The sequence below is a fragment of the Cynocephalus volans genome, chromosome 6, assembly GCF_027409185.1.
Source record: "Cynocephalus volans isolate mCynVol1 chromosome 6, mCynVol1.pri, whole genome shotgun sequence".
NCBI lineage: Eukaryota > Metazoa > Chordata > Mammalia > Dermoptera > Cynocephalidae > Cynocephalus > Cynocephalus volans.
In genome coordinates, this window is record NC_084465.1 from 92,422,874 (window position 1) to 92,432,875 (window position 10,002).

The window sequence follows — 10,002 nt, forward strand, 5'->3', positions numbered from 1 at the left end:
AGAGTCATTCTAAAACTTGCCAGAATACCAGTAGCCTGTGGTGTCCATGGCAACGTGGTGTCTGTGGTAAACTATCTATAGCTCCTGCTCATTGGGCACATTGTTAAATGATGTGTTGTCCTTTATGTTTTTATTTAGATTTGGATTACAAAAACCCGGTACCTATGAGCATTTCACATTAGAAACCCCACGTAAAGCACTGTAAGGCTGACTAGGCACAAGCAGTTAAAAGCATGTGCCCAGCCACATAAAAATAAACCTTGAATTTGCTTGGAACTGTATGCAAGTTGTTTGGTACCAGAGAGAAAGGTGACAATCTGTTCTTTGTAAACTGCTTTTTCCTGTTTTTTTCTTTTGTTTTTTTCTCAAGATTCGCTTGTTAGTAGGCTCCTTCCGATGTCTAATCTCGGCAGGTGAAGATGCAGAGCAGACATCTGTCAGCTTGGAAGACGAGGAAAGAAAGCTTCAGTTCCAGGATGAGTCTGAACTAGCTGAGGTCCAGTCTTAATTTGTGTATGAGAGCAAAATTTAGCAAAAGCAAGCCACGGTTCTTGGGGTTTTTTTAAGGCAAGAAATGTTTCATGTAGAGTATACGTACTTTCTTTGCCTTCATATTTCCTTTCAAAGAAATCTCTTGTAAATTACAAAACTGTGACATGGGTTGCCAAAAATTGTTGCCCTTCGTTAGATGCTTCAAACAGTGTAAACCCTGTGTGGAACCCTGTCCACAGCTCCCTCCTCCCCTGAGAGCAAGGGGCTCCTCCCACAATGTAATTACCAGTCGCTTGCTATTAAAGAGCCTTCCAGACCCTGGTGGTGTCTACCTCTCTTTTTTACTCCCTCCACAGTGCTTGGTCACAGGGGACACCTAATGTGATTTATACACAAGGAACAGGGAATAAGGACCATCAGCTGGCTTTGTGGGGAGGGTGAGCGGGTGGCGCCATGGCTGGGGGGAAGAGGAGGAGGAGGTAGTGACATAAAACACTGAGAGCAAGTCAAAGGTTAATAATTTGTGTGTTTGGGGACATTAACATATCTACTCTGATGCTGTAGCTGGTATTTAGCAATTTCCCACTCTTCCTTTGAATTAATAGTGTGTATGTGAGAACCTCTTTTTTTCCCTAGCCTCTTGGCACCAATTAGAAATCTTTTAAATAATAGATCTGGAAGCTGGTGGTAAGTTCCATTATTTGATTAATAGCAAGTTTCTTTCTCCAACTGAATAGGTCTCCATAAGATTGTTAAATTAGGTTGGAAATTGGCTTCATGGGCACAGCCCAGAGACTTGTGCGAGTGTTTTAGATAACTTAATTCGTGGCTCTTAGTTTTTAACGAGGATGTTGTCCGAGACTACTCAAGTGCTGGGCTGTGTGGAAGCATTCCAGACCTCACTGCTCTGAGACTGACTGCAGGGGCAGCGCGGTGCACACAGGGCCTTGCTTAGGGGGAATTCCTTTGCTGCTGTTATTTGATCGCTGGCACAGACGTGTTTTATAAGATGCAGATTGGCCCCTTTATCTAAGTGCGGGGATTGGGGTTAGGAATACCCACATTTCCCCTTTGCAGTTAGTCATTCTGAAATCAGTTTGCCAAGGGGAAAAGGTTCTAGCCCCAACTTGTCCCTGACCAACTGAGTGACCCTAAACATGTCCCCTCTGCTCCCTCCCCCCAGTCTTTGTTTTCTCATCTGTAGAAATAAGAGTGGGGGACTCATTTTCGAGTTCTCTTTGGGCACGAGCTTGTCTTGGCTACTGGAGTTGGTAGGAGGGTGGGAAGCACAGAACAAGACCAGGGCTGCACAAGCGGCATGAGCAAAACTGGACTTCTCTGATTTCGAACCCATCTCCCATAGGATCCCGTTTAGAAATGAAGACCACAGCTGATATCGTGGATGTATATTAGCTTAAATGCCAACATCCCTGAGTGCTTTTTCTTGCCTTCCTATACTTCCCTTTTTTGTGATCAAAAATAAGGAATCAGAAGCTACAACAGAATAGGAGGATTTGGGGGTTTTGCTTAAGGACGTAATAAATGGTTTTGTTTTCCATTAGAAATAAGCCTCATTTCTGTAATAAAGTCGGGCCAGGTAGGATACCACATTGTCTCCAGTGTTTGTGTGCACATGTATGGGTCAAAGTGCAATGGAATAAACAAAGCAAAACTGACTGCCAAGTGTCTGGACCCCGCACCAGACTGTACCCAGTGGACTTGCTGTGTGTGTGCAGGAGTGTCTGGCAGATAGTTTTGCCCAGTGCACTGATGAATTGGGGTGAACGAACATTCCATCCCCTAATTGGCAGCCCTGGCCATCTGGTGCTTTGGAAACTCAAGAAATGCGTCCTGAAGTAGCTGGTGCTGGGCTTCTCTTTTTAGTCCCGCAGTAGGCAAAAGTCTGAAATACTTTTGCTATCTCTGACTCATCTTTCCCCCTTTTTGGAGTAGAAAACAATGACATTTATAAATATTTGGACAAGTCATAATTGGGCAGCCAAAGAACAAGGTGGGCATTTCCTATTAGGGAGCATTTAAAGTAGCAGAGATATTTTCTCCTTATTTTCTAGGGAAGTAACAGCAACAATGTGGGGGTAGAACCAGCAAGTAAAATGAAGTTGGTTCTCAGGGATGCTTTTTAATTGGGATCCTGTAGAGGTCAGCACTACATAAAGAAAGGCCTTTCTAGTGCTGTGTAGTCGCGGTGCCCATTTGTTCCTGGAGCCTTTGGGCAAGAGGAGCAAGAAGCCCCACGGTGCATAGAAGAGAAGGGCGTCATGTCCTTTATACATAAATCCCTGATGTTTGACTCAAGTTGTTTTCCCCTTCCCACCCGTCTTTCTCTGCAGCTTCCACACCCCCGAATCACACGCAGTCAATTCTATAGACAGGACATATTGACCAATTGGTGAGATGTAGCATTCAGCTCAGCTGAGAATGGCTGGGGAAGTGCCGGAGACGTGGTGGAAGGCTCATTGCGCTTTGCTGTGAGCAAGGTGAGAGGCTGCTCTGCGTCCTGGGGGCCTGTCTGTTTGGTGGCCCGCAGGCTTTGCTAGTGTGCCCTGGGCAGGATGGAGGCCATGGGTTTCTATTTAGAACCCAAATCCAGCGCCCTGAGGCCTGCACAGATCAGGGGAGAGATGGTGAAGGATTTGAGCATCTTTGGGAAGTCTGGCCAGGGTTGAGATAGTTGGGTGGGCACTCCTGGGGCCTCTAGGGTACAGGAGCACCTTGTTGCGATGACCATGGGCGTCACAGACCACCTGAGTCCAAGTCCAGACAGAGCAGCCCTGGAGTCCACAAAAGCTCCCAGAGTTGCCCCAGGATTTCTTTTTAGCCCAACAAGGAACAGGAAGGGAAACAAGGCAGTGGCTTTGCTCCCCTCTGTTTCTATTGTTCTTTCCATTGTTTTTATTGCTCCTGTCTAGGAAAAGGCTTAACCCACACACCAAACATTACTGAGGATTGTCCTTTGCTGGGTGATTTGGATGAGCCTAGAACCCACTCAATGAGAAGGGATATTGGAAAGGACAGCAAACATGTCACAAGCACAATGGAAGCCCGGTCTCCCTGGAAAAACAGCTTAACGCTAAGTGGCTTAACAGCAGTTTCACTAGTACCATTAGATTTCAAAATGATGCTTTTTGATCCTACTGAGTGTGGACTGTATTCTTTGCAAGTATAGAACAGCCTGGTGACTTTTCAGTCGTTTTGACATGAAGCAAACAGTGCTGAGTGAATATACCCCCGCTGTATATGCTATTGCACACAAAACTTTTTAAACAACTTTTATGTGATCCTTGCTAAGTACCAGGCACTGCTCTAAGCTCTTTTAACTCATTTAATCCTCCAAACAGCCCTATAAGGTAGATATTATGACTAATATCCTCCTTTTACAGATGAGGAAACAGGCACAGAGAAGTTGAGTACCTTTCACAAGATCACACAGCTAATAAGTGCCAGAGCTGGGATTCAAACCTAGGCAGTTCAGCTTCAGAGCACTCTTACCTACTATGCTCTGAACAGTGTCATGGGAGTTGGTCTCTCTTTTAATGAAATCTCTGGTTCTTTTCACACAACACTATGGAGGCCTTACCCTTCAGCTTCACACAGTGAATGCTGCTCGTCTACGTGGTTGCCCAAGCACAGGATGGAACGAAGAGAACAGTTCTTCTGCTCTTTGCTTTGCCCATGATCAGGTTGGCCGTGCTGGGTGGGTTAGGATGATAACATGCCTTTTCCCCCAGTATCTGTGAACTTGCAAAGATGTGAAAGTGGCTGGAAGAACTGGGGCCACAGGTTTGTAAAATAAGAGGATGCTCGGCAGGGACGAGGCTGAGGGAATGGCCGGCTTGCCTTCCTTTCTGTGCCTGGCTTTCTAGGTCTTGTCCACTGAGCAGCCCTTGACAGGGGCATTGCAGACTCTTCTAAGTGCCTCCCTCCTCATAACAAAGGGGCTTTTACTTAAACTTCCCCTGAAACAACCAGCCGCAGAAATTCACTCTCTATGAAGACAAGGCCTGAGCGTGAGAGGAAAGCTCTCGGCCACTGATACCCGGTAAAGTGCAATCGAGTCACCATCACGTGCCGAGGATTTTGGTCTCAATGCATCCCTGAATCATCCAAACACATTTCCAGCCTACCTTGCAGCCTTTACTTGCAGCCTTTACACTCACCCACCCCTCAGTGCCATCACCACTGCTGCATAATTGTCGTGCTTATCTTAGGACAAGATGGCCCAGAGAGAATGAGTGGAAATTGGAGATGAGCACATTTCAAAGCACATTCAATTCACTTTCGAGCTCATCCACTGCTTTGGATGTCTCATCCATTGTTGACTCTGTTAATGAAAGAAAAGCTGGCCAGATAGGTGTCTCATAAGAAACATTGGTGCCCCAAATCTGCTTTTCTTGCTTCTAGGGTTCTGAGTGTCATCACATAGATTCCTTATGATTAGGGCCCTCCGAGTCCTGCCATGTGAGCCTGGGCCCAGGTGAGAGGCTGCAGGGAGAGAGTGCCAAACACATCTGTTTCCCACATGACCTACGGATGATAGGAAGGCACGCAGGAAACATGAGTCAAAAGCAGACCTTCGGAAATATAAAGCTGCATAGGTTTGGAAAGAGGAGGGAACACGTGGTCATAAAGCAAGGTTGGTTTTCAGGATCTGACTCTCGCTTTCCATATGAGTTTGGTCTTTCAGATCTTTAGTTTCTTCTACTCAAAAATGATATGGGGCACTTTGAGCCTGGGGCTGCAAGGGGCTGTAAAAATATGAACTGTTGTGGAGAATCAACTTTAGGATGGTTCTGGAAAGTCAGAATTTAAAAATTTCTGACTTCAGCATTCCCTGTTATCAGAAATGGAAATCTAATAACTGATCAGGACATAAAATATAGTCTCCCCTCAAATCTCACTCTGCAGTAGGGTTTGGGGTTGGGTGCCTCACTTCACCAGGTACGTCCTTGTCGAGTGCTGGCCCGGGTCTGTCCCACCAGACCCCACCCTTCATTTTCTCTGCTCCTATCTTGCCCGACAGGGAGCATGTTATAATTCAAAGTTCATCATCTAAATTTAATGTGAGATATCATCACATCCTTTACTACAACACTATTACTTCAGAAGCAGGTCCTACATATTTGCAAGTGGTCTTAGTTTTCAAATTGTACTCAGAGAAAAATCCTTGTATGAAAAGTGACCGTTATTTAACCCGTGCACTTGCCAGCTGGCGTGGAGGTGACAGCTCCCAGCAGTGGCTGGAGGGAATGCTGCTCACTAACGATGGTAGTCCCTTCCCTTCCTTTCCTCCCCGAAAAGAATGTGTGGGAGAGTGAGGAAGAGGGTGTTGAAAAAGTGGGAAGGGGATGAATGAAGTCATCTATCAACTCACATTAATTGTTTCTTGGTGTTTTATGGAGATTTCAGCTGCAGGGCCTTGGGCCAAACAGTTTAAGTAGGTGGAAGCACCTGGAGCTTAGCTGGCCAGGTTTTCTGAGTGGAAGGTGGGAGCCACTCTTTGCTGCTCCTGCTTTTGGCCAAGCATAAATGAGGTCGACCAAAACCCCGATGAGGGCTGTGACCGGCTCTGCTTGCTTTCTCCCATGCCGCATCCTCCCTCGCTGGCTCTCCCTCCTGCCTGTCCCTTGTCCCCAGGTGAAAACTGGTGTTGGCTGAGGAGTGGGTTATGCTTGGTGGCAGAGCTGAATTCTCCTGATCTCTTTTGATTTCCCCTTCCTTCACAGGCTCCATTTCTGACCCTGGCCTGCTCCCGTATAACTCCTGTAAGTGGTTATGAGAAGGGCTAAGTGACTCAGGAGTGGTTTGATTCTGGAAGCACAAACCAGTGCCCTTCTCATGGCGTGTGGGAAGCCTGTTCTCTGGATACATCCTGCAAGCTTTTGAAAAAATTCTGTTATCCAGAAGCAAGCCAAAAATGTCATCTAGCCCAATGCTAATGAACTCATCAAGTCTATCTGCAGAGCCTAATGTCTTCAGAACTCGGGCCAACCCTCCGCTTATGCGTGAGAGAGTGCTCCCTGGGGTACGTTCCAAACCCCGCTCTGACCCCCACTCTTAAACTTGAAGAGCACAGCAAAATTGGCCACATGCTCTTGAAAAATTCAATTTGGAAGCTAGCGTAAGTGACTACAGGTAGAATTTTGACAAAACAAACACCAGTCGGGTGTGCTGCTTGCTGCCTCCAGGTCATCTCCCTGGGGACAGCCGTGTGCACAGCTGAGGACAGGCATTGCAGATGTGGAGTAGAACAGAGCTGCTGCTGGCAAACACGGTGACCTCGGGCCATTACTCCATCGTCAAAATAATGGCACTTTTGCGAATCCTCTAGAAATAGAACTTTTCATCTGGCGCCAGTGTGCTATGCTTTGGAGCAGTGATGTCACCAAGGAGGCAGAAACTAGGGAATTCATCCTCTTGGGCAGGGTGACTAATTCTGTTTCCCTGAGCATTTACTGATGTCACTCATCTTCCTGAAACCACAGCAGCCTGGGGGTAAGAAGAGAATCACATCAATGTGTCACACATTGACATTTCTCTGACTCTCACACTTACTTTGGGAATTCCCAGTCCCCCCTTAGATTCCTCCCACATATTCTGTGGTCCTCAGGGTCTGAGTCATGAATGTCTCACAAGCTCGTCTTCTGTGGCACCTGGCACATGGTGTTCTCCTTTCTGGCTTTAACTCACAGTCATCTCTGCTAATGCTGCAGAACCCCAGGATGGCAGCAGGATTGCCAGTGCCCACCTACGGGCACAGTTGTTATTCACCAGAGGAGCCTACTTTGTGACCGCCACCTGCCAGTGCAAGGCGGTGAGGACCTGGGCATGGCCCAGTGTGCTCCTGCCAGTGTGCTCCTGCCAGTGTGCTCCTGCCCAGTGTGCTCCTGCCAGTGACCACAGAGGGTGCCAGCACCAGCGAGGGCAATACCCTGGTGACAGCTCTTTCAGTTTTACTCATCTTTAATTCCAGCCACTCAGTTTTACTCATCTTTAATTCCAGCCACTCACCAAAGGGACATGAGTCCAAAGAGTTGAACATTGCCCTGAGTGACAGACTCAGAGTCACCTTTTTCTCCAGCCTTGCCATCATCACTGTGAACAGTTCTCGAGCCTGCCATGTTTCTTTTAAGATGAATTCTGCCGGTAGGCTCCTCAGCCCCTCCTATAAGCAGGCTCCTGGCAGGTCCACCTTCCTGCCCTACCAACATGTCCAGAAATGACATAATTCAGAAGAATTGCTGTCTTCCTGAACTGGAGTGGTAATTCCTTTGGGTGACCCCAAGGCACTGAGTGGAGTCAGGGCAGAGGAAGGTTAAGGTCTCAACTGTTTTAAATCTCTTCCCATACAGGAAGTACTTTGGTGAAGATGTTGTGGGTCAGGTGACTGTCCACACCTGTAAAAGCTATTATGTTTAAAGTTGACCTTTAAAGAGCAATTTCTTGGCCCTAAGAAAAACAAAAGCCTGGGCTACTTATTGAGGCTGTGAGCCAGCAAATCTCAAACTTTAAGGATCTCAACCAGCTGGGAAGCCTGTGAAATGTGCAGATTTTGAGCCCCACCCAAGGGCCGGCTAGATACAGCAGGCTGCATGTTTACAAATAGTCCAAGTGACTACCTGGATGCAGGTGGTCCCTGGCCCACATTTTGAGAAACCATGGGGTTGAGCCAGCCTCCAGGCTCACCACGCCATTCACCGAGGTCCATCACAAGGTTCCTGGGTGCCAGGTTCTGGGCAAAATGCCTTCATGATCCTAATACGTCTTATTTCTCTTGCAGAGATGCCACAATATTCTCCATTAACATCTCAGAACTTGGAAGAAAAATAGTCATCCCTCTGAGCTCACACGGTGCCAGGGCTGGGAGTAGAAGCTAGTTCTTCCTGATTCCACGGCCTGGTCTCTCGTCACAGGATGTCACATGGCTTCTGTGGCATTTGGGAACAATAACGACCAAGGCCAGGTTGCATTTGGCAGCAATGCTTTAGTATGTTTAAAAACTATGATGCTACCCTGAGTACGTCTATAAGCCCCAACTGGAAAGAAATGAAAGTTTTGCAAAGGGACCAGCAAGCCTAAGATTGAATCAGACGACTCCCTGAAATTTACTATACTTTCTAGGATATACAGGCATCCCTCACTATCCATGGGGGATTGGTTCCAGGATGCCCTGCAGATCCCAAGAAGTGTGGATGCTCAAGTCCTGCAGTTGGCCTTGTGGAATCCATGGATAGGAAAACTCAGCACTCCGTATCCGCAGGATCTGCATCCTGTGAATTCTGTATTTTCGATCCACAGTCGTCTGATTCCACAGATGCTAATACAGAGGCCCAACTGTGTGTATATATATATATATATATTTAAGCTGCATATAAGTGGACCTGCACAGTTCAAACCCACGTTGATTGAGGGTCAACTGTAATTGTAATATCAGGTTGGCCGTTTGAAGGTTACACTTACCAGAAGAGGACAGAGGGCAGACTTCATTATCTAAATATGTCATCCTGTACTCATTTCTTTGTTTACATGTTTACTGCTTCCCCACCCCCCTGGATCATAAGATGCATGAGGGCAAAGATTGTCCTGTTCGCCACGTATCCCCACTGCTTACCACAGTGCTGGCTTTCAAGAAGCCTTTGTGGAATGAATAAATGAATGAATGTATCAATGAATGAATGGATGGAAGAATGGGGTGTGGGGAGAAGAAAGGCTGTGCTATTCTTTCTCCCCTGCAATGTGGGAAACTGCTTTGCTTTCAGATGGGCCTGCCCTCATTCAGTCACATGTTGAGTAGCAAGCACGGGGTGTCAGAACACCTAAGACATAGGCTCCCATGACCCAGACTTTGTCTTTGTGGCTCTAAGAGTCGGGAATATTGTTGGTAAGTCTCTGAGATTCTTGGATAATCGGAGAATAGGACCAGAAGCAGATGGACTGTCCCAGTCTCTGTCCCCTACCTGTGATCCTGGCTGACCTCCCAGGGAGTGTCAGCAGGTAGGAAGGTCATGAAGCAGACACAGCCCTAGACCCATCCTGGTGGGAGGGCAAGAACACGTGCTGCAGCCCCTCCTGCTTTCTGGAAGTTTCTGACCTAGAGGAGAGTCTGCCTGGGAATGGGAACACTTCCTGGCGGCTGGTGCAGCTCTCCCAGGCTGCCTGCGTACACACCGCCTCTGGGGAGGCTCAGAAACTGCTCCATTCCAGAGGGACAGCCTTGGGCTGAAAAATGCCCCATGTGCCTCCCAGGCAGGGGGGGAGGTGGTCAGAGTGGCGTTGCTCTCATGAAGTCACCTAGGTTTCCTCATCCAGCCTCCCAGTTGCCTGTTCGCAGAGCCACAGGAACCCTGGAACCACAAGTCCTCTTTCAGATACTCCCTCTTCACAAGAATCTTCCATGAATCCTCACCATCTGCCATCAGTCCCTACAAGGGGGTGGGATGGGTTCCTGAAGACCTCTTGAGGCCAGTCCACCAGTGCTGGGCCACTGTCACC

At 47.5% G+C, this 10,002-nt stretch overlaps 1 protein-coding gene across 2 annotated transcripts in view; it reads left to right on the plus strand.

Moving 5' to 3' along the window:
• Window positions 1–6,294, plus strand: part of MTURN (maturin, neural progenitor differentiation regulator homolog) — a 31,610-nt gene extending 25,316 nt beyond the window's left edge. Inside the window, exon 4 of one of the 2 annotated variants that reach the window (XM_063100509.1) lies at window positions 6,237–6,294. The gene's annotated coding sequence lies outside the window, so the exon portion shown is untranslated. Of the gene's footprint in view, window positions 1–370; window positions 837–6,236 lie in introns of those variants that run through there. The other variant, XM_063100507.1, reaches the window with a different exon arrangement.
• The last annotated feature ends 3,708 nt before the right edge of the window (window positions 6,295–10,002 follow it).